Below are 25,772 nucleotides of genomic sequence, written 5' to 3'. Positions count from 1 at the left end.
TTCTTGCTCTGTTGAGCAATGAGGCTATGGAGCTAGTTGCCCCAGAGAACAAGGATTAGTTAGACAAAAGTCTGGGCCTCACCTAGAGAGTCCCCTTGATCTCCCACAACAGAATATGCACTCCCATCGCTACCCATCCGATCTAACAAAGGGCAGTGCTTACGGCAGACTTTTGCTAACAAAGTCTTCATTGAATTTAAAAGAAGAACTCTCATCTCAGTGTCTGGATCTCCACCCAGAGGAATGCATGCAATACACTTTCACTGTCTGGTAAGCTGTCCTTACACTCAGTCTTGCGCCATGTCAAACCAGAAGCATCTTAAATCAATGTCACTATGCTAGATACTTAACACTGAGTCACGCTTGAGGATGAACGTCAGTAAACATCCACTCCAGCATTTGCAGTCTCTCCTTTCAATGTTTACCTCACCCTTTCAAACCCTGTGCTGATCATCTCTCCTTGCTGAAGTGGTAGTCTAGTGGCAGCCTAGCAATGAACAGACACTTCATCTGAATCTACTGCCTATCGGCCATACCTAATTTAGCACGGTCTTCACATGCAATTTTTTTTTATTTTTTACAGTCTTGTAGCCTCAGATTGCACAGTAGCTCCAAAAATGTGCCCTACTTTCTTAAAATCCGGCATTAATAGTTGATTAGAACTGAAAACATCTGATGGTCACCTCTTTCCTTTCAATCCTCTGCATGCGGTTTCTCTCCGAGCACAACCACATGGAGGTTAGCCTTAATGTCAATGTATTCTGCAAATCAGTCACAACTCATTTTAAAGATCACAAACTCACCTTTTCGGAAAGTGATATTCCTGCAACCAGCTCATTTGATAACCCATCAAACATCTGCATGAACTCACGAATCCCCCGTTCCCCACTAATGATCACACTTAACTTCTATTACTTTAATCTATCACACAGAAAGGTGGCATGCTTCATTAGGCCACTCCTCACAACGATCATCTAAAGGTTGCTTTTCTCATAAAAGAGTGCCAAGGTTGCTGAATTGGTTTTCAGTGTCAGGTACCTCTTTAGGATTACTACATATGCTAGGGAGCATTTAAAAAGCTTTTGTTTCTGCCTTCTTCCTGTTGGATGTATGGAAGCCAAGGGACTACCCTTCAAAATGGCTTGTCACTGTGCTGTGGACCAAACACTTTAAAATAGTGCTTATTTTAAGCATATTTAGGAGAAGGTGTTCAACCAAGTTTAGATATTAAGTATCATAATTCAATCGTTAAAACATCCAGTTCTATTTTCTGCCCTCCCTGTACTTTCTAAGCTCCCCAATATTTTCACGTCCTGGGAAAAAGATAATTTGACAGAGAGACCTCTTCTTAGTCTCAAGTGGCAGTAGGACACTATCCGTGGTAGAGACTGAGCTTTACCACGGCTGTTATAGGGCTTAAGACTTTTTCATTACATTTGGATAGTGGAGTTGCTCAGCTTATAAACATGACTCAAAAGTGGTATTATTAAGCAGCTATGGCTTACTCCTGGAGGTTGTAAAGGGATTTGCTTTATAAACAGTATTTATTCTGGATAAGCTAAATATTCAGCAAATGCCATATGAGACTTAGAGAAAGGGCAGTGAAGGGAATGCAGGGATTGTGAAGAGATGGGACAGTGAAGGATTTAGAAAGAAGACAGTGTTGTGATATAGGGAGGGCCGAAAGATTAAGTGGAAGATGAATGCTGGGTTTGAAGAGTGATGGTGAAGTGAAGAAAGGCAAAGGCTGAGACAGTGGCTGCAGTAGAAAAACAGTAACAGCTCTTTTCTTCAAATGCTGCTTTAGGGTTTTGGAAATGAGAGTATGACATTGTGTAATGTCTTCATGTTTAATATCAATCAGTCATATTCTTTCTGAAATAGCACTTCCCTTCCAAACAAAAAATCGTGATCATTTCCATTGTAAGATTTTCATAGTACTCTGTGTCACAAAATGACATCTGAAGGTCTAGTCCTGAGCCGTCTTTTTACAGACACTTGCAATCAGGTGGTATAGTCCAACTGTGGTCAGTCAGATGAATCAAGACAAACTATCACAATCCCACTGCGCTGTGAAATAAAAGTCCTGGACATGATGTAAAATGTGGGATAATTAGCTGTGCATGGCGAGGGCATGAGTTAAAGTTACTACAGATAATATTAACTGGTGAATGTCAGCATTATTCTGAGTTTCAGACGTTACACTGTCCCTGACATTTTCACCTAACTATAACGTTTCTTTAACCCCTACGGTGCCTTGGACGAGGTGATCTCGTCCAAGGTACCTTCCCCTTCCACCCCGACACCCCCCCCCACCCCCGTGACATCAGCGTGCATCGCGCACTGACAATCACAGAGGGCCTCCACCATCGCGCTGGAAGCTGTCCAAAGAGAAATGCTTTGCATTTCTCTTTCAATCACGTGGAGGAGGCCAGAGAGGATTCAAAGGGAAGGAAAGGAATTTCCTTCCCTTTGAAGTCTCTCTGAGCGTTTCAAAAGCTGGATTGCAAGCAATCCTGCTTTTGAAAAGCCCACTAGACACCAGGGATTTATTTTTCTATTAGAAATTGGCATAAGGGAGCGACCCCTTGGGCAAGGGTCACTCCCAGGGGGGGCATTTTTTTGGAAGGCCTTTTCTGCCCCCCCCTGTGTGGGTCAGGTAGTCTCACTCCTCGAGCCTCCTATGGGCTAGGGAAACCCATCCAACAGGGCATTATTTAAATATAAGGGAGAGAACATGCAGCCGCCCTTTCCCCCCCAAATCCTTAAACGACCCTGGGGAGCCCATTTCCCAGTCCTGACTCATAGTGTGTTCCAGGGAGCCAACACATATCTGAACGTTTCGGGGTGATTCGTCAAGTGGGGGCAATGAAAAAGAGGGAGCAAAACACATTTATCCAATGCAATTTCCCATAGGGATTTTAGACACGACAACAGCCCAAACTGATGGACGGAACTATACCAAATTTGACAGAAAGCTAGATTACAGCACAGAAAGATCTTTTTGTGATTTAGTGTAAATCTGTTCAGTAGTTGTGGAGTTATTAAAGAAAAGTATTCAAGTATACCTAGAGAAGCGGATCTGCTGTAGTCAGGGTGGATCAACTTGCCAACAGCAATGCCATGAATGCCATGATTGGCTGGCCACAACCTGAGAGGAAAGATTTGGCTGCCATTTTCTTCACCGGGACTCCGTTCCAGCGTGAAGAATACAATTTTTGAAGTGATAGAAGGTGTCAGGATAGGGGCACCCTGACCCCATGGGACTGTGAGGGACCCCTCATGGGCAAGAAATTGTCCAAATAACTTTTTTTTTGGTGCACGAGGATCCATGGATCCACCAGGATCCAGTTGGATTTGGGTGGATCTTGGGTCCAGACCCCAACTTGAAGGGAAATAAATACATATACCCACACACAAAGCCGCAAAACCACACGCATCCATTCATACTCCCACATAGCCACACAGCCAGTCACACAAACACTCTTACATACATTAAAACACCCACACAACCACTCACACACCTAATCACACACCCAGGTTAGAGGGACTTTTGTAGATAGGAAATAGCATTGAAACTCACACACAAAAAAAAAAAAAAAGTTGCAGGGGCGTACTAGTCAGGTTAAGATTTTACACACAGAACCAGAGAAATTCAGCAGCTACAGTTATCTAAAGTAACTAAGTCGTGCTCTAAGGCAGCGGTTCCCAACCTGTGGTCCGTGACACGTTGCCAGGTTGTCAGCAGGCCTGGGCCAGCAAGAAGGCATTTCACCAGCTAGGGCCTCTGACAGAAACATGTGCATGTTTTTTATATTTATTACTTCCTCTGTACAGCTGCTTTAATAGCACAGCAAAGTTCCTTGTACATCCAGCAGCTTTTGGGCAAAAATAAATGTGTCAAGATAACTCTACTGATTAATGTACCTGTTGGAGAGTGATAGGAGTTTTGTCAAATGCCAGTTTTGACTCATCTGAGGTAGCGCAGATGGTTAATAGGTCTGCTGCAAAGAATATGTATCATGCAAAGAACAGTATTTTATCTGCATAGCACAGTGGGTTACTGCTTTTGTCACAGAGATTATTTTGCTACTGTGAAGTTCATAAATTACAATCATAATCTAGCACAGTAAACTATGAACTGCCAAAGAGCTGCATGCTACAAGTTAGAAAGTTATGTTTTTTATCCCCAGTCTTTCATTTTCCTCATGCTGCTAAAAAAGTTAGCTTGCATAGAAATACTCTTATTATTAAAGTCAACGCTAACCACTGTGTTATGTTCTGAATCCCGTGTTTGTTCTTCTCCAGACCAAGCACTCTTAGAAAATGCCTACCAGTGTGGATGTCATGTGAACGATACACCTTGTAGTCCCCTGTAAAGTGCCCGACACCCTACACTGGTATGAGAGGTGCTATAAAACAAATGAATTACATATGACACAGAGGCTTTGGAGAGTTGAGAGGCCCTTTTGGTTTTATTAACTTTCCCCAACACATATTTATATGAAAAAGCCTTCTCAGATCTGATGTATCTAAAAAATAAAAACAGAAATCGCTTGAGTAATGTAGAACCTGACCCGAAGATTCAACTTTCTGAAGTAAAACCAAACATTGATAAGTTAGGCAGTGAGATGCAGCGCCAACCTTCCCATTAATTACTTATTTATTTATTGCATATTTTTTCAATATAAAATAATTATGGGGGACATTACGACCGGCGATATTGTGGCGTTAAGTACCGCCAACAGGCTGGTGGTACTTACTGCCATATTATGACATTGGCAGGTTGGTTGCCATTGTACCGCCTGTGGGATTATGACCACGCCTACCGCCATGGTTTTCATGGCATTCGTAACGCCACGAAAACCATGGCGGTAAGCCATATCAGTGACAGGGAATCCCTTCTCTGTCACTGATAGGGGTCTTACTCCCCCCCCCTTTCTCTCCAGTTACCCCCACCTCTCCAAACCCCCTACATTCACGCCCCCCTTCACACACACACACACACACACTCATTCCCACATGCTTACACTCATACATACATCCATTCACACACACAGCCGCACACACTTCCAAACATACACAGACACAAATTTACATTTCACTACATACACGCACTCACATGTCCGTACATGCACACTCACATTCATGCACACATACATTCTCACACACAACACCCCCACCTCCCTCCCCTGTTGGAGACCCGACTTACCTAGATCCAGGGAGGGCAGCAGTGCACCCCCAGCAGAACACCGCCAGGCCGTATTATGGGTCATAATACGGCTGACGAAGGCGGTCTACTGGCGTGACACTGATGGTGGTAGCAGCGCCACCTTACCGCCATCCGCCGGCATGGCCAAACCCGGATTTCCGCACATCTCGTGGCGGAAATCCGGCTGTGGTCATAATATAGCAGATGGCTAGTAGCTGTGGTGACGGTCCTTTGGCGGCAGTCGCCGCAGTGGTAGGCGGTTTATACCACCAAAGTTGAAATGTCTTTAGTAAATGGAGAATTTGTTTGGTGTGTACTTGTTTGTGTATCATTCGCGAATTATGGTTTTAATATATGAAATTTAATCATACAAATTGCTTGGGAGTCCCTGCCTTCCAGTAGTGATTCAGTGGGTGTCCTCAGGAGTCAAAAGGTTGGGAACCACTGCTCTAATGTAACTAAATAGGTACATTTTTTCGTATGTAGTCATAGAAAGTTCCTGGTGGTCCCACCAGAGGCACTACTGTTGGGTGAAAGACTACAAGAGACAGTGCAGTTCTGAGAAATGTAATTCTGTCAGGCTGTGATGATTTGGGTAAGATAGCTCTGGTAGCTTTCCAGGATTTGTATGTACATGGACTTGTAGGTTACAAACTCTGTTACAAAGCACACCTGTTTCAACATGGTACTTCACGTATGTGTACATATGTTTAAATGTCCCTTTTGTGCAACTAGAAATATACGAGGATATTTTACCAAAGAAAAGCTCAGATAGTGGTGTAAATTGTGCTATATTCCGTGTTTACATTAGCTATGAAACATGGACGCTAAACATGCTTTCTCAAACACATTACACAAACACGCATTTACAGAGTCAATATGTCTGGCATTGGCTGCCAGCATTCTGGCTTTTGTCAGTGCTTGCTTTGTTTTCTCATTTTATAAAACTTCACTGCCAAAAAAAAAAAAAAATTAAAAACAAAAATATGTTTTCGGTATAAAACAAAACACATTGACACAGTAGTCCGAGGCACAGAAGGGAACTCGTTTGTGTTTAGATGTGCTCCTTGTGAAAAAGCAGATCGCCGCCACAGCACGAGAAAAATGTGAATAACACAACGTAATGGGTCAATATCAGACCTCAAAAGAAATCTGCATTTTTCCGGACTTCGCACACACTTTTGAACTTAAATGATTAAAGAAATGCAGTTTCTGAACATTACTCTCCTGTCCTGCTCTAGCAGTAAATTTGCGTGTCGTCAAAACAAAAAACAAAAAAAAAAAAATATATATATATATATTCGTCAAAAAAAAAAAAAAAATATATTATATATATATATATATATATATATATAATATTTTTTTTGTTTTGACGACACGCAAATTTATATATATATATATATATATATATATATATATATATATATATATATATATATATATAACGGACAGCCAGAGAAAAGTTTGTGGGTAATGCACATTGACACCGGTATGTAGAACCACATGTAATGCAAGCCGATTTCCAATCAGCGGACCTAACCTCCAGCAGATCCAAATCTCTAGTTAGTAAACGAAGCTTGAACATCCACGAACAAGAACCAGGAGAACTGTAAAATAAGAAATAAAAGGTACTGTAAGAACAGAATGATGGGCCAATAAAAATACAGGTGCAGTTGGCCCTTCATATTCAGGAATTAAAATAAGGAATTGTTCATGTAAGTTGAGAGGTTGGAGAACTACTACTTCTTTATGAACTTGACAAAACAAGAAATTAACAATTTATTTAATATTCAATGAGATAACTCTAGAATAAAAATAGGACTGTTCTTTAGGAAAAAGCACAGTTTCACAAAATGGATGAGCCCCATGGTAGTCTTGTTTTTCGTCTAAGGTCAAGTCATCAGCCTTCAGGGTTAAACAGGGATAGTTCCTCCATAAAGGCATAGGATCGTCTCTCCCCACCCCACCAGCAGCAGTGGCAAACCTTTCCCGAAAAGAATATAATAAACTGTGCTTATCGTTTTTTTAGAGAAAGGGGTGGGCCACTGGGGTGACGAGCAATAAGGGGGGAGTGCACAGCACTCCCCCCCTCAGAGCACATTTGTGTTTGGCCGGCCGTCTCGGGCCGGGCAACACATATGCACACAGTGCTCTCTCCAGCCCAGAGAGCCTGCACAGGCTCACAGTCTGCCTGGGAACGCCCTGGCTACAGCAAGGAGACGGAGGAGCGGAGCAGTTTGCAGCAGTAAGGTAAGGATTTAAAAAAAAAAAAAATGTTTATTATTTTAAATTAAATTTCCCCATCCACCCCCATCCCACCTGCCACCCCTTCTGCTTCGCTTGAGCCGCAACTGGGGTTAAATAAAGTCTATGGTACTGCTCAAAAGTTTCTGCTGTTCAAGACCATAGCAAATTTGGTCTTCTCCTTAGTTCAACTTTCAAGTGCTTCAATTTGAAGCACTTTGACAGCAGCGTTGATTTGTTTTTCATACAGGGGCCAAAACCAATTGGAAAACCGTGTTCTTTTTCTTCTACAGCAAGCTAAGAGCCAAGAAAACGTATGAGTTGACTGGTGATGATTTTTTTCGTATCCTGCTGTTTGGGCATTCAGGGATCATTTTGGTACAAATTAAATTCAAACTTATTTATCGGTGGAGGACAAACAGTCCATAGGTGGTACATAGTTCACTGTAGCTTAAACCAACAATACACCAGGGCCAGACTAGTTTAGCAACGCATCAATGCACCACTTTAATAAAGACACTTTTAAACTTTATTACGGCCCTTCACAGGGGTGGCTGCCGCATAACTCAAGGGAAGGGGTGGAGATGAGGTGAAATATTATATATATATTATATATATATATAATATATATATATTATATATATATATATATATATATATATATATATATTTGAAACACCCTTACCTTGCCACCGTCCCTGCCACCTCACTCATTGCTTCTCTTGTGGTATCCCAGCATTCACTGCTGGGACACCAGCTAAGGCTCCCCCAGCAATCCTGGCGCTGCTTTCATGCTAAACTCAGCCCTGAGTTCTGTGCAGTTTCTCCAGCCCGGCTGATAAACCCAGCCAGGCTGGAGAAACCTAAATGCAAATGTGTGCTTGGCCTGCCTGAGACAGCCAGCCAAGCACACATGAGCAATTAGGCGCACTCTCCCCTCTCCCTCCCACCTCCCATGGCCTAGCCCTGCCTCTCCCTCCACTGCTGGCTATGCCAGAAGCAGAAAAGCACTGCTGGCTCAGCCAGTGGGGTGACGCTCCTTCGCCATAGCGAAAGAGCTGCCCCGGTTTCATATTGTTTCTTTGTCTGGTCTGTGGAGCCTGGCCAAACCGGTCATTGTTTATGGTTTTAGTCAGTTCGTTAGTTCTATGAAGTGGACTTGTTGCTCTTTGTTGTTTTAACTATATATTACATTATTGGATTCAAACCGGTGGTGCTCTTCTCGCTTGAGGCAAAGAAGGATTAAGACAGAATGTGCTGGAGTTAGCTGGCTAGTATACGGACTGACTGGTGAGGCTATTTGGAGATATTCCTGATCTGATCCTTGCATGTTATTGCCACTACACACAGCAACAGAAGTAAACCAAGGTTTCTCACAGAACCTAGAGCGAAGGAGAGGGATGTGACACCCAAACCACTCATTTTAACTCTCAGTAAAGCTCAGTCATACAAATTAGGGAGAATGAAAGCATAAGATGGACTGAACTTGGGGTAGAGAACAAACTCAGCTTGTTAGCATACAACCATAATTTGAACACTAAAAAAATCCAGTATACTCTCATACATACGACAAAGGCTCTCTGACTTTAACTTTTGGATTTTTTCACAGGTTAGGGAGATATGAACACCAATGAGGTTATTTCAGTGTTGACATGCATTATACAGGATGTGAAATATTTGTGAATGAAAATAACATGTAACTGGAGGACTGCTTTCTGTGAACCTTCCCTCAATGTTAAACCATGCAAGAACTGAAGCAAACTTTACGTAGCCTGGAAGGGTAGGATAAAAGTAATGAATCTGATTTCGCCAGTCTATTGGTAAGATTTGCAGAGGTGGCTAAGGTTGCCCAAGAAAATACTAATGCCAGGAACGTCAAGGAGGAGTGGGACTGACAAATATGTTAAAATACTGTGAAGCTGTCCAATTTAAAATCGTACCTGAATGACCCAGAAGTGCCTCTGATGAAAAACAAAGCTTTGTGGCTCAAGGAATTCACAGAAGAAAGTGGTTGAATCGAAGTTGGATACAAAGTGTAAAAAGTCCCAAGACAATATAATCTGTACATTTGCTTAGTGACAAAAAACATGGATGTTTGGGACAGATTCGTAGCTATAAGGGCTTGACTGTGTTCCTGTCCCAATACACAAGAATATGTGACTCGACGTTCAGTAAGATACAAAGAAGGGTCATTTCAGGTCAGGGGTAGAGTGAGGGTGTAGGACTTTTTCAGATGGTAGAATCATGTATAGAATCCTGCCAAGAATATAAGGCAGGATACAAGAGAGGATGAAATGCACACATGATTTCAGAGAAGATAGATGCTTGAAGCGTAAGTAACATAATCGGTTTGTGGCATGTAGTGCTGTAGATTCACAGGCTGTCCATACTCCTGTCATCTAGTGTTGGGTCGGGAGTGGTGCAAGTTGTTTTTCTAAGGAGAAGTGTTCCAAGTCATGAGATCGAGTGACTCCTCTCGGTGATATTGCACATGGGTCTCAACTCCTTTGTTAGATTGTTTTCCCGCCTTTGGGTGAGAAAGGAGTGGAAGGAAAGAAAGAGCAGGGAGAAAGATGTATGTACAATGTATAAATACATTTGTACAAAATATATACAAGGGTAAAGTAACTTCAATGGCCTCAGGCATCTGGGGAGGAGGGAGGGTGCATGTGAATCTACAGAACTACATGCCACAAAAAAAATGTTTACAGGATAAATAACTATCAGTTCAATGGCCTGTGTGGCTATAGATACACATGCTCTGCACGGACTGAAAAGCAGTCCCTCAATAAAGCAGTGGCTAGCCTGTAGGAGTTGAAGTTGACTGGAAAACTGCATGTAGCACTGCATGACCTACATTAGCTTGTTGGCATGCTAGAACATCCACACAACACAGTAGTGTTTTGTGAATGTGTGTGGTGTAGACCAAGTAGCTGCCTTATATCGGAATGTTACCAAGGAAAGCCATAGGAGCATCCTTCTTTCTAGTAATGTGACCCCTGGGAGACGGTGGAAAATGTCTCTTGGCTTTAAAATAGCAAGTCTGTATGCATTTGACTATCCATCTGGCTATGCCCAATTTAGATAGTGGGTTACCTTTGTGGTGTGGAGAAAAAGCTAAAACAAATAAAAAAAAGTTGTTTGGTTTTCCTAAAGTGTTTAGTTCTGTCAATATAGTATGAGTGCTCTTTTAACATCTAGCATGTGGAGGGTTCCTTCTAAAACAGAGTCTGGTTGCAGGAAGAAGACTGGTTGTTCAATGGACTGGTTAAGGTGAAACCACTTTAGGAAGAAATTTGGGATGAGTGCGAAAAACTACTTTTTCCCTAAGAATTCGGAGGAAAGGCTCTTCCAATGTTAGTGCCTGGAGCTCATTAACACGCCTAAGTGAAGTAATGGCAACTAAGAAAGCCACTTTCCATGAGAGGAACTGAAGTGGACACAAATGGAGTGGTTCAAATGGGGGGGGATCAATGAGTCTGGTGAGCACATTAAGGTTCCACAATGGTGCAGGGGGTACCCTAGGTGAAATGACATGTTTGAGATCTTCCACAAAAGCCTTAATGATTGGTATCCTGAACAAGGAAATATGTTGTCTGTTCTGTAGATATGTGTCTATAGCTGCAAGATGTAGGCAATTAGAAGTGTAGGCTAAATTTGCTTTCTGCAAGTGGAGCAAATAACAATTTCTTGTACTGTGGCTTTCATGAGGTCAATGCGTTTGGGTTGGCAGTAGCATACAAAACGTTTCTATTTTGCAAAATAGCAAGCTCTACAAGTAGGTCCTTGAGAATGTACATGCACTCTGCAAGTAAGCCTAGATATCTAAACTCTATGCCCCCCCCCAGGAGCCGCATCGCAAGGTTGAGTGAGTTGGGGTCTGGATATCTGATTTTCCCTTGATTTTGAGTGAGAAGGTCCAGCCTGTTGGGAAGCTTCTCTTGTAGGACCACTGAGAGATCCAGGAGTTTAGAGAACCAAGGAAGTGTGCCCAAGTGACAGCTACAAGGATCATTGTGAGAGATGTTTGCCTGAGCCTCCAAACCATAAAGGGAATGAGAGGGAGAGATGGAAAAGCGTAAGCAAATATCCCTGACCAACTCATCCATAGAGCTCTGCCCTTCGTTACAGGGTGTGGATACCCGGAGGCAGATTTGGGGCATTTTGCGTTTTCTGCTGGGGCAAAAAGGTCTATGTGGGGAGCCCCAACCTTTCAAAGTATAAGTGAAGGACTTGTGGGTGGAGTTCCCATTTGTGGACTTGGTGGTGCATCCTGGTGAGCAGATCAGCAAAGGCGTTGCATGTTCCGGACAGATACTCCACTTAAAGGTGAACATGGTGGTGAAGGGCCCGCTTCCAAATGGTCCGAGAGAGTAGTGAGAGTTGAGAAGACCATGCCTCCCATTTCCGTAAATGATACATGGCTGTCATGTTGTCCATGCAGACTAAGACAACCTTGTGAGACAGGTGAGGAAGGAAGGCTTTCATTGCTCGGAATACTGCCTGAAGCTCCAGGTAGTTGATGTGTAGGGACTGGTGTTTGGCATCCCAAAGGCCGTGCACTTTCAGGTCTTGAAGGTGAGCAGCCCAACCAGTCTGTGATGTGTCTGTGGTCAATGTGACTTGAGGCTCAGAGTCTAAAAAAGGCCGTCCTTTCAAAAGGTTGGTGGTGTTCCACCATTGCAGAAAACGGGGAGTCTGACAGTCTAACAACTCCAGGTGACACTGTGACTAAGCCCAATGGCAAGACAGACATTGCTTCAGGGGATAGGCGTGAAGTGTGGCATGGGGGAACTTTGGTGATGAAAGAATCCACAAGCCCAACAGACATATGTGGGAATGGTTTCCCTGAAACTGAGGGAGAAAAGTCTGGACATTTTGGACACAAGCTGGGTTGGGATACACCAACCTTAACTCTGCATTTAGAATGGCCCCTAAGTAAGGTTGAACCTGCAGGGGCTTAAGGTGAGATTTGGGAACGTTGAGAGTGAAGCCCAAATTGTGAAGAAGATCCACTGTCAACTCAGAGTGTTTTTGGCACAGGTGTAATGTGCTGGCTTTGATAAGCCAGTCGTGGTGGTAGAGAAGGATAAGTTACTTACCTGTAAATCCTAGTTCTCTTTCAGGGGTATCCTCATCAAAGTCCTTCTCTTCCAGGGGATCATCAATAGTCATAAACACTGACTAGATTAGCAAGCCCATCCCATACCCCTGCGGACGGAGTGATAGAAGTCCAGGAAACGTATTTGTCTTATGCAAATACATTTCTAAAAGAAGCGAGACCCACTTGAGTGTCTGTTTTGGCATCTAAATCTAGACAGTAATGCCTGGTAAAAGTGTGTATGGATCTCCATGTGGCAGCTTTGAAAATTTTGGAGATGGGTACATTCTTAAGAAGGGCTACAGTTGCAGCTTTCCATCTCGTGGAATGAGCTTTAGGTTTAGCAGACAATTGCTTGTAAGCCAATTGGTATGCAGTCACAATACACTAAACCATCCATCTAGAAATAGTCTGTTTTGAGGCCGCTCTCCCGGTTTTCATATGTCCATAATTAACAAATAAGACTAAGACAATCAGACATTCTGATCACTTATCAAGGTAAAATTTCAGTACTCTCTTCAGGTCCAGGGAGTGCAAGGCTTTCTCCGCCGGAGTAACAGGTTTTAGAAAGCATGTTGGAAGTGATATCTTTTGGTTAAAGTGGAAATGCGACACCACCTTAGGCAAAAACGATGGGTGGGGTTCTTAGAACTACTCTGTTATCGTGGAAAACCGTGTAGGGTTCCTTTGAACATAGAGCCTGAATCTCACTGACCCTTCTAGCCGAGGTAATGGCTACCAGAAAAGCTGTCTTCCACGTAAGGTGTTGCAAAGAAGCTTTGTGGATGGGCTCAAAAGGAGCGGCCATATGTCTAGACAAGACCACATTCAATTCCCATGGAGGTGAGGGTGTACGAGTTGGTGGAAAAACTTTTTTCAAGCCCTCTAAAAAATCCTTAACCACTGGCATAGCAAAGAAAGACTTTTGCGAGGGCGACTTACGAAAAGCTGTAACGGCAGATAAATGTACCTTAATGGAAGAAAACTGCAGCCCTGACTTCGCAAGATGTAGTAGGTAAGGTAAGAACCTCCTCCTGAGCCAAAATAGAATTGCAATCATGCTGCGTGCACCACATGTAAATCCTTTTCCATTTGAATGCATATGAGCGTCGTGTCAATGGTATTTTAGACTCCTTTAAAATATCTATGCATTCCTGCGAGAGTCCTAGATGTCCATATTGCAGGAATTCAGGAGCCAAGCTTTCAAGCTCAGCGAGGGAAGGTTGGGATGCAGAATTTCCCCCCCTAATCTATGGAGAAGGTCTGGTCTGCACAGCAGCCTCTTGTGAGGTTGTTCTGTCAACTGGAGGAGATCTGTGGACCAGTATTGTCGAGGCCATTCTGGGGCTAGGAGTATCATCCTTGTTTTGGACCTCTAAAACTTGTTGATCACTGCAGGTATCAGGGGGATCGGTGGAAAAGCGTAGAGAAATGTCCCTGACCAGTCTATCAACAGGGCATTCCCCTTCGTCCCTGGTCGGTAGAACTTGGATGCGAAGTATGGGCATTTTTGTTTATGTTGTCTGCAAACAGGTCTATTTGAGGATGACCTCACCGATGGAAAATGTCTGCTACGATGTCGTCCTGAAGCACCCAGTCGTGGGAGTCTAGTAGACTTCGATTGCTTTTGAGTTTTGTTCCCCCCCGGAAGATGGACTGCTGTGACTGACATCCTCCTCGTTATTAGCCAGTGCCAGATGGTCTGAGACTCTCGAGACCGAGGATGAGATCTTGTCCCCCCCCACACAACCCCCCATCTGTTCAGATAATACATCGAGGTCATGTTGTTTGTTTGGACTAAAATGGACTTCCCCTTGAGGGATGGAGCAAAAGACTTGAGAGCCAGATGGATCGCTCTCAGTTCCAGCAGAATGATGTGGTAACTGTTCCTTTTTGGACCATAGACCCTGTGCTTGGAGGGGCCCCATGTGAGCTCCCCAACCTTGTAGTGATGCATCCGTTACAAGGGTCTCAGAAGGAGTGCTCCTGTGAAAAGGAACCCCCACTAACAGGTGTTGACGGCGAGTCCACCACTGTAATGATGCCTGTGCCACAGCTGAAAGGGTTATTCTGTCTTCCCATTTGTCTGTGAGTTGACTCCACTAATCCTCCAGATTCTCTTGAAGAAGTCTTATGCGCAATCTGGAGTTCGGGACAATGAAAATGCAGGAGGCGATGGAGCCCAGTAGAAATGCTATTTGTCTGACCATAGGCCTCAGAGTGTGAAGAAGTTTGAGACACTTCTGTGCTATTGATGATAGTTGCTCCTCCGAAGGATACACTCTTTCTAGATTGGTGTCTAGCATTGCCCCTAGGTAATGGAGTTACTGAGTTGGGGTGAGGTTGGACTTTTGGAAATTGACCTGCAGACCCAGAGAACTGAAGGTGTTCAGAACTATGTTGAGATGACTCAAGGTTTGTTCTGCAGTGATGGCTTTTAGCAACCAATCGTCTAGGTATGGATAAATTAAGATATTCCTTTTTCTCAAGTGTGCCACTATTGTTGCTACATATTTGGAGAATGTCTGAGGGGCTGATTTTAGCCCGAAGGGCCGCACCTTGAACTGGTAGTATTGTAATGCCACTACGAAGCAAAATAAAATGTCGGTGCTTTGCTATAACTGGGATGTGAAAGTACACTTCCTGCAGATCTATGGAGAACATCCAGTCCCCTCGATGAAGCTGAGGGAAAATCTGGAGAAGGGCCAGTAGTCTGAACTTTTATTTTCAAATGTATTTGTTCAGATGTCTCAGATCTAAAATGGGTCTGAAAACCCCTTCTTGGCCTTTCTTTTTCACTAGGAAATATCGGGAGTACACTTCTTTTCCTCTTTGAGAAGATGGAACCTTCTCTATCGCTCTTTTTTGCAACAGGATGCAATCCTCCTTTCGTAGCAATGACTGGTGAGTAGACTGTTCTCATTGGGAGCACCGGAGGAGGCGAAGACTTGAAACAAAGAGAATATCCATTCTTGACAATTTGTCGTTTGTTATGGCGTGCCACTCGTGTACGTAATTTGTAGTGCTTCCTGCCCACTGGAGTGGTGGAAAGGATTAGGGGAAGTGAATCCTCATTGCTTGCCCGATGCCTTGAGGATAGATTGAGGTGGCCTGCTTGATCCACGATCTCTCGTTTTGCGGGACTGACAGAATGGTCACCCTTGCTTCTGCTGGGGTCTTTGGGACCAATGAGGGGTTTAAACCCTCTGTTAAGGGCGCCTATTGTATGGCCTATACTTTCTTCTATAGTCTTTGCGCCTATCTAGTCCCACTGCTTTCGTGTCCACTTCTGATTTCATCTCTGCCATCTCATCATCAGTATGCGACCCAAATAAGGAGTTCCCATTAATTGGCAGGTTCAGGATGCGATGTTGTGCTTCCTGTTTCAACCCTGTAAGGCGTAGCCACGAGGACCTCCTTGTACAAATGCCATATGCGTAGCCATGAGCCGCCAAGTCCGTGCCATCTGCAGCAGCACTGATAACCTGGTTGGACACCAAACTCCCCTCCTGAAGGATCTCTTGGAAAACTTGCCTATCTTCCTTAGGCAATTTCTCTAGAAACCTGTTCAGAGAGTCCCACAAAGAACAGTCATATCTCCCCAACAGTGCAGAGGCACTAGAGACCTTCATGAATGCTGCAGAGGTGCCACACATTTTTCTGCCCAATGAATCCAGATGATTGATCTCCTTATCTGGAATGGGTCTTACGGGCAGCAGCTAAAATAACAGTCTGGTGGTGGATCAACCCTGAGAAATAAAGAATCCTGGTCTGGAGCTTTATACTTCTTTAGGATCCTAGCCGGCACTGAGTCAAAAGTGTGTCCATAGCCGGTTGTAGAAGACTGGGCACCAGTGGCAACAACTGTCTGGATGATGTAGGATGATGTAGGGTCTCAAAAATTACAGACAATGAGGTTGACGGCTATGGAATGTCTAAATTAAGCTTCTGGGACCCTCTAACCAACACTTTGTTGGAGGTTGGTGTATCGTCCACTGGCGATACTCTTGCCGGAGGAGAGTGAGTCAGGGTTGGTGAATAATCTCTAATTGAAGACTTCGATGCTGTTGACCGAGGCTTCCCCGACTTCTCAGGTCTCCACGTCTGATGCCTTGACGGCGACTGGCGGCCCGTTGTAGGGACATGCTTCGACTGAGTCTCTTGACGTCGAGCGATGGGCCAACAGGGACGACTCCACATGATGCGGGGACCTTGACCTTGTTCTCGATGTCTACTTCGACGTCGGATGTCCTGACGTTGGGGGATGGTGACTCGTCTTCAACGGCGTATGAGCACTCATGTGCCTACTCGACGTCGATCGGTGTGTGACCGTTGACGGAGATCTATCCCGATGAGGGAGTTGTCTTTGATGTCATGTCTCTCGATGTCCCTTGAATCGCCGTTGGCGGCAGTGTACTCTTCGACATCTGGTGATGCGACGACGGAAGGGATGATGTCGACGGTGAACAGACAGGATGGTTCCTACCGGCGGATGTTGATCTGGCTCGCCGTTTCTTAGACGAGTCTTTAGAAATCTTCCTAGGAAGAGAGGAGGATGAAGTCTTCTCTCTTTCATGTAGTCCATGCAAACAATTCCTTTCTCGGTCCTTGAGAGTTCTTTTGGACAGATTTTTACAATGTCTGCCGGTGTCAGGGCATTGACTCTGAGGCAAACATAATATGCACACAGAGTGTGGGTCTGACTGGGCCGCCTTCTTCCCAAAAGAAAGACATTTCACGAAAAGTGAAGGCATTTTCTGAGAAAAGTTGTCACTCTACTCAGGCGATAAGGTAAAATGTCGAATAAAGCAGAGAAAAAAATGTTTTTAGGCAATTTTTCTGGCCAAATAACCAGAAAAATGAGAGCTCAATGCTCCAGGATCCTCACAGAAGGAGCCGGAAAAAAGGACTGACCTAACTGATAACCAACTGTCACCTCACTCTCACCCCTGAGGCATGGTGGGATACTGGCGGTGCTCAGGGTCTTAAAGGCACGTGCCAGATTTTTGATTCTGCTGTGTTAACCTGCATGCAGCCTACTGGCTAATAATGCTCCTTTATTTTCAATGTAGTTTTTTCTATTTTATTATAGATTACTTACACTTTCTGACCCTTATATTTGGATTACAGAAAGTTTTGTACCTTTAACTGAAGGTTTTTTTTTTTTTAACTCTAAAAAGAAAGCATTTTTAGCCTGTTTTTTCAACATAGACTGCATTACTGTTTACACATGTATATATTATATTGTAATTGAAATTCTCTACTAAAGTATTATTTTTCATATATTTCACATATATATGCATGTGTGTTTGTATATGCTCCAGGGCCCCCGTACGCAGGCGGGAATATTCAGTGTTTATGACTACTGATGAGGATCCGCTGGAAGAGAAAGATGTGAACATTCTGTCCTCTCAGGTGTGCTGCAACTAATACCAAGCACTTTGCATGCAAACATTACTCATTCAGGGCCTTCTGTTTAGAGTCCCTACCGCTTCCAGAGTATTTGCAATCTCAAATCTTAAATATTTTCGATGTGCAGGATGAACTGGGATGTGAAAATAGGCATTCTTTAGATCTAGAGCCTTGCTGTAGACGCGGCATGACATCCTGAAGGGTGACTAAACGAATGCATCCTTTCAGAACACTTCCACATAGAGGTCTGAAGTCCAGTATAGGTGTGAGAGAGTTGTCATTTTTGCGAATCAGAAAGTATAGGGAGTATGCCCCTGAACCTTGATGTTGTGGTGTAACTAGCTCTATAGCCCCTTTGAGAAGAAGGGCCTGGACCTCTTGTTTGAGAAGGGTTAGGTGCTCCTGACATAGCCTGTGAGTGTGAGGGGCAATATTGGGGGGAGTGGTGATGAGCCCCTGACAATCATGTTGGATAATGGCAAGGACCTATTGGTCCGTTGTGATGGTGTCTGAGGTGGAGAAGAACTTTTGGAGTCTTCCTCCAACAGATGTTCAATGATCGGGGAAAGGTGGAGGTAGTTACTGCTTGGCAGTGGAGGAGGACCCACGTGAGATGCTGCTTTGTCCCCTCTTTGGAGGTAGACCCCATATAAGAGCCTTTGTGAAAACCTCTGGTGCAGCAGATGGAAGCTGGGTAGGGTGTGAGGTAGGCACCTCTGACGTGGAGAACATATGACCCCAGAACTCACAACAGCTAAAGGAACCCCTTTGTATTGTGGTCTGAAGGGGACCCATGGTCTTTTCAGTGTCATTGTCCTATTTGAGTTTCTCTAATGTGGTGTCTACCTGTGGCCCAAATAGGTGCTCTTTGTCAAAAGGCATGTTAAGGACTACCTGCTGGACCTCAGGTTTGAAACCTGAGCAACGCAGCAATGCATGCTGTCGTAAAAGGACGCTGGTGTTTATGCTGCGAGCCGATGTGTCAGCCGCATCAAGGGCACGCCTGATTGAATTGCTGGAGATAGTCTCACCCTCCGAAACAATCTGTTGACCCCACTTGCAATTCTCCTCAGGAAGGCACTGTAGGAGCTCCTCCATCTCATCCCAATGGGCCGGGTCATACCGGGCCAAAAGTGCTTGAGAGTTGGCTATGTGCCAGTGGTTTGCGTCCTGTGCCGCTACAGTCTTCCCAGTGGCTTCAATTCTTTTCCTTTCCTCCTCTAGGGGAGGAGAATCCCCAGTGGCCTAGCTGTTAGCCCAATTACGGGACATCACCACAATGAAATTAGGTAGTACCTGTTTCCTGATGTAAAGCAAGTCAGTAGGGGTTACACTGTATGTTTTGTCCACCTGTGGCATGATTACCCAGGAGTGGACAAGACCTTAAATATGTCTTCTGCATGCCAAAGCATGCCAGGGAACATGGGGAGGTACTGTGTTTCTCTGTGAGTGGTGGCAAGGGTGTCAAACAGGAAGTCCTGCTCAGTAGGATCTTTGTGCAGCTCCATGTTGTGAAACGTGGCTGCTCTGGCGACCACCTGTTTGTAAAAGGTAGTGTCCTCTGGTGGGGAGGGGCATGCAGGGTAGAGGTGAGAGTCACTGGAAGGAATGGGATCAAGGTCATAGGCATCCCAAGGGTCAGTATCATCCTGAGGATCCTCCTAAACCCCCCCCCAGTGTATGATTGTGGGGAACCCAGAGGAGTGTAATCCCTGTAGGGGTGATGTGGCAGGTTCTAGAGGGGGTTGAGGTAAAGATGGAGGAGGAATAGGTGGTGGAAGAGGAGGCAGATGCGAGGTAGAAGGCCCACATGGAGGGCTACTAACCTTGTCCTTGGCCCTTTTCTTAGAAGGGACAGCAACGTCCAAAGCCTCTGGAAAGGAAAGTTTTATTTTAGGGAGCACTGGAGAGGAAGGAGTGGCAATGATCTGACCTATGCCCTCTTGGATCTGAAGCCTGCGCTGTCAAGTGTCCATTTTCTCCAGTATGGGCTTGACAGGAGAGGGGATATTGAAAGACTGGCCTGAGTCTCTGGCTTCCTAGGTTTCCAGCTCCGAGGCTCTCAGCACTGAAGTCTTCGGTTTAGAAAGCTTGGTCGACACTGAAGTTCGGGCTGGCAACTGTTAGCTCAGTCTTGAGGTCAAAATCAATATCAAAATTATCTCACCGTCTGAAGCTGTGGAGGTCAAAGCAGACAACGCGGCTTTGGCCTCAGCAGCCATCTTCAGCGCCGAGCCCGAAGGCCAGGTGGCCGAAGCAGATTTACGGTGTCAACCATGGGCGGGCGGCAGTGGTGGACCAGTGACCTCAAGCATGGGCCAAAAAGTATTTTTGAAGGATTTATGCGAGATATCAGGGCTCACAGTACTGACGCGCTGGGTAGAGGTTACCTTGTGGCTTTTGATGTTGAATTAGACGTCCGACTTGGAACTATCCTGAATGGGAAAGGGCTTTCTCTTCCTGCCCAGGTTCTTCCTAAGCAGGTTCCTCTCTGAAGATGTCCAAGGTGTCATCGGGCTTCTTCTGTGCTATTTATAGCCAGCATGTGCGTTGATCCAAAAGGGTCTTCCTGGAGCGGAAAGACTTGTAGGCTTCGCAGTCGGCCTTGCGATGGTCCTGAGAGAGACAGAGGTTGCACACAAGGTGTTGATTGGTCTGCAAGAACTTGGCGTGACACTCAGGACAGAATTGGAATAAAGTCCATTCCATCAGGCAGTCTTTGCCATCAGTGCTGGAGCCACGTGGAAGGTATGCCTGAAGTAGGCGCTGGCGCTCGAAGGGTGGTCGGTTAGTGCCTGAACCAGCAGAACGGAGAGAAAGTTAATATGGAAGAAGTGCAAACGATAACAATACCGTCAGAATGAAAGAAAAAAGACTGGAAATAAACCGAACCAAAGAGTCGAAAGAGAGCTGAGGCACACATGTCCGAACCAGACAGCGGAGAGGAAACAACCTAACAAAGGGGTCAATGCCCATGCGCAATATCACAGAGGAGGAATCACTCAATCTCGTGATTCGGAACACTTCTTCAAAGAAAAAATAACTTGCACCACCCTGGACCCAGCAGCAGATGAGAGAAGTATGCAGAGCATGTGTATCTACGGACAAAAATGCCATAGAAAATACTATTTTCCCTTGACAGTTTAAAACCACATTCTTGTAGTCGGATCAACCAGTCACATTTCAAAATGTCCAAAATACACCATTCAAACAACATCACAGCCTAAACTTTTTGGAATTCTGAGGCCTGTGTAATGTCCAACTGGGCTGACTCATTACAAAGGCCAGAATCACACACATTCCCTGTTGCATGTGTCTTTCTATGCTAGTGAAGCAAAACCATCCCCAGTACTTGGACACTCTGCAAATGTACTCCATACTACCTCCACCTCCAGCTACTTAGGCAAGGTAAACAGACACTGAAGGAATATGGTCTTCTAAGCAATGGAAAAGCATTCCACTACACATATCACACACTTTATTCAGAAATGCCCTCAAGACCACCCTAATATCAAGAAGGCTGCTAATAAAAACACGGTTGTCACGGTTGAACTGCTGCCAGACATCTGTAATCACAGACTGTGTCTACCCACCAGTGCAGGAAATACATTTAACTATTTTCTCTCACCGGGGAATTTCGATCTCTAAGCATTCAGCTGCTGGACCAAACTAAGACACAGATAAAGGACAGCAAGCAGGTGACCACAAATGCACCTTAGGACAATTCAATTTGCAACTTCCACCGTAGAAGCAAAATACATAGTAAAGTATATGTAAATAGTAAAACTAAAAGTTGCCCTATAACCAGATAACGAAAATCAACAGACTGCAATTCTTGAGTTGTTATCCACTGGGAATCCTTATATGGGACATTCATTGCATTGTTATTTGCTTTTAGTCTGGTTTGCCTCATTACTGCCATGCCATGTCTCCTGTGAGGAGGAACATGAGCAACCTCAGGACAGGTTTCAGCCTTACTTGGCTCAAGAGAGATCTGCTGAATGAGTCGTCATGCGCAGAGAGCTCAGGAGACATATCTAAGCACATCCCAACAAATCAGAAAGATTCAGGGCGTAATTATTCGTATTCAAGTACAGAAAGAGCATGACATAGCAGTTCAGTTCAGACAGGTATCTTAAAGACAGGATCAGGGCTCATTTGCATAAGGTGTATTCGATCCGCAATGGCACAGCTGTACTAAAAACAAAATAGAAAGATACTAAAGGTTAAGGAGTGGTGGCTCAAGCATTCCATCCAATCTATTTTCACTTGTTTCAGTCCCCCCATGTGGAAGAGGCATGTATAGAAATGTGCTCAAAGTTTAGCTAGAGTCCATGATTACTACTCTTTGATGAAGCCCAATAAGAGGAGCATTTTGGGGTTACTAGTGCTCTTGTGTATGCAGGACATGGCGTAGCAGCCCACACCCAATAGAAGCTAAGCACCCTGCACTAAGATTAATTTGCATATGTTAGTTGCAATGGCACAGGCAAGCTTAAATTTAAATAAATAAATTACATTCTACTCAAGAGACTTTCCAGTGGTTCACAAGTGGTGACTCCAACATTTCAATCCATTCCTTACAGGCTTTATTGGATTTCGAGCTCTGTTGGAAAGAGGATGGACAATCTAAGCAAACGAGCTGAGGAAACATTAGATGGTGTAGGAGGGTACTTCAGTGAAGCAGAAATAATCCCTTAACTAAAAGGGTCAGATTAGTCCCTTGTCTATTGGCTGGATCATGGTGAAGTCTTGAATTATGAAGCACATTTTCAATATTTCGACATGCGGAATGGTCGTGTGTAGGTCCAGGCTTGAAATACCAATACCTACAAGAGTCCCTCCCACCAGAGGCTGTACTTCCCAATAGTAATGGCTATTGGCCCACTTTATCCACAACGTAGCTAAATAATAGCAACATATATTGAACGCTGGAAAGTAACAGAGGTTACACAACATTTCTGCATAGTAGAACAGAAAACAAACCCCATTATGAGTTTGGAAATCGCACTAGCATAGTGCTGTGCAGCAATAACCCATTAACTTACAGAAAAGGAGGGAATAATATTATAGTTAAAATTTGATCACGCTGCTGTGCATTTTTTCAAGCACAGTCAACACCACCATGACCACATAGGACTCAAAGTGGATAGCCCTAGACTGTTTTAACTACGATTTCTCACACATAAATGCACCAATCAAAAATAACCCTTATTCCCACACTAGGTGGTTGAGCCCACCTGGCTCCTACAGAGATCTAGGTGTGGGTAATCTGATGACGAAGCATGCCACAAAATGTGTTTTTTCCTAAATCTACATCTGCACCAAGTCTGTAAGCAGATATACAGCAACTTAGCTCTCTTCTTTCCTGATAGGGTGATTGATCTAGAAGGATAGAAGAATAGGTCCTCTCTCCCCGTGAATTGCAGACACTTACTCTTTTAGCCTACTAGACTTTATACAGTATGTCTTGCAGCAGTATTTTAGCTCAGGTGAATGAAGTAAAGTCGATGGTTTTTGCTGGCAAAGAAAGGAGCAGATATTCTTGACAGGAATAAGTGGATGTTTCCTCCACAAAATGTTGAGGGAATGTGCTGACCACTGATCCAATGAGAGGATCAAGCATCATTCGAGTCTCTGGGGACTCTTCGCTTTTGACTTCATCACTAGTGGTTATCAACTGTCCTAGTACGCATAGAGTTTAGTTTAGTGCTTGGGCAGTGCTCAACTGTACATCTGTCTGCTCAGAGAAGGTTTGTAGTTGAGAAGAGGGAAGATTAGATTTCCTGTGAAACAGTGTGCACCCGGCAAATTCATGGAGCTCCACTAACAACATCTTGGTTGAAAAATCCATTCCTAACACTTTTTCCCAAGTGCTTCACGGCAATTCAATCTGCAGTGTTGCTCTAAACGAGATTTAAAAAAATTATGGTGCAAGCACCATTTAAAGAGACTTTAAGGGATCGTATTTCTATGATTTACTCCTGAGCTTCCAAACGCCCACGTCTATCAAATTGTTCCCTCTGTAGAGGGGACTTTTTCTCCTTCCATGAATTTTCAATCAATAGCGAGTGCATCAATATGACTGAGGAGAAGCAGAAGAGGTGTTGTAGCAGATTTCACCTGTCACTGTCCTATTAACTGCAAGGCAAAGGACTGTAAAGTATAACTTCGACTAGATCTCGAAGGACCAATCCAAAAAACAAAAGCGGATTAAATTACTTTTTTAGTGAAGCTGGGCAGTAAGGGAACTAAATGACACATTTACATATCACTTCATTGTGAAATGGCAGATACTACTTTAAAATGACCTCATTTGCCTTCAGTTCAGAATGTTTTTTTTTCTTTTTTTTACATACAAGAACTATTCTTTCTAAAAATGATAAAGCAAGCTGTAACTAAAGCTTATGGGGTTTTTGCCGTCTGGTGCTGCTTTCGAATGGGGTCTCGGCACACCAGTCCGTTAACTGTCAATCATCCACCTCAGGATAAGAAAGCTCAGCAGCAAACATGGAAATGGTATGTAAAGGGGAACCTAAGACTTGCTCATGCCAAACCGTGACAAATGCATATGGATTAGCTTTCATAACCTAAGAAAAGGCTAAGGAATTATTTCTGTGGGTTACGCAAAGAGGAAATCTTTGAGATGACCAGCCCGATAACGGAGAGAAAAAGCAAAGCTGACAGGATCTATCCACTCCAGATACCAACCACAGAGCAAAGTCCAATAAATGAACGGCAAAGCTATCTGTATGGAACCTACTGGCTTCTAAACTAGGGTTAGTATATTTCCCACATCTTTCACTGCACATTCATTTTAACTCTTGAAAGCATACCAAGGTTTCTAGAATGTGGAATAGGTAAACCAGCTTTAACTGGGTATGGGCTAGTGGTTCAAAGAACCTAATGGTACTTTGTATGCGGACCACAAGATTGGCATTGCCGGTATACAAACGTGTAACCAGCAGATCATAGAAAATGTCCATAAAAAGTACTAAGCACATTGAGCCTTCTTGCTAGCACAATAGTATGTCATATTTGTATAATTTGTGTAGCTGGCGATTAACCTTGCCAGGTCTGGATCTGTTTATAGAGAAAAGAGAAAGGTAAACTGCACAATGGGTCTGCGAATGAACATTTTCAGAGAAGTAATTATTCATTCTAGTTTGACCCTGAACCCCTTAGAACAGATAAGAATACGTGCACAATCCGATTAGTGTCCACCCCAGACTGAGGTCTGAGTGAAAATGTCCTGCCCAGATGTCTGGTGCCCAAGTGTCTCTGGGTGGTGAAAACAGTCACCTCTGAGGAAAGGGCTCATCTCACCAGAGAGATGAGCTTCACTGAAAGTAAAATACATAGGTCAACCATTTTACCTTTTCTGCCTGCCCTGCAGTTACCAATTTCTATTAAAAATAAGACTGACTTTGTGTGTCCCCAAAGCGTACAAGTGATGTTAATGGGACCACAACCCTAAACAAATGCGGTGAGAACTGAAGTGCAGGTGAAGGCCCAACCACAACATAGCACCTCTGCTTAAACCAGCGGGTATGGGTTCTACTAAGCTGGCCGCTGTACCAACCCCTAAGGAGTAAAGATAGTAATACTAGATTTAAAAGATGAGACAAATCAGACAACAGAGTAAAACTGCAGATATTACGACTGTTCTACAAGTACCTCGAAATATTTTTTTCTACAATTTGTATGCTAATTATTTATAAAAATATTTTTTTTAATTTGAAGCTACTATGCTAAGATACTATAAACAGATGCATGCCATTAAGGGGGAAAAATATGAAAAGA

At 43.9% G+C, this 25,772-nt stretch overlaps 1 protein-coding gene across 1 annotated transcript in view; it reads right to left on the bottom strand.

The window, feature by feature from the left end:
* Positions 1–25,772, bottom strand: part of CDKAL1 (CDK5 regulatory subunit associated protein 1 like 1) — a 1,931,537-nt gene that overhangs the window by 1,591,463 nt on the left and 314,302 nt on the right. The window lies entirely within an intron of this gene.

Source organism: Pleurodeles waltl, chromosome 2_1, assembly GCF_031143425.1.
Source record: "Pleurodeles waltl isolate 20211129_DDA chromosome 2_1, aPleWal1.hap1.20221129, whole genome shotgun sequence".
Classification (NCBI taxonomy): Eukaryota; Metazoa; Chordata; class Amphibia; order Caudata; family Salamandridae; genus Pleurodeles; species Pleurodeles waltl.
The sequence above is the reverse complement of the archived record's forward strand: the minus strand, read 5'-3'. Positions and strand labels throughout refer to the sequence as shown.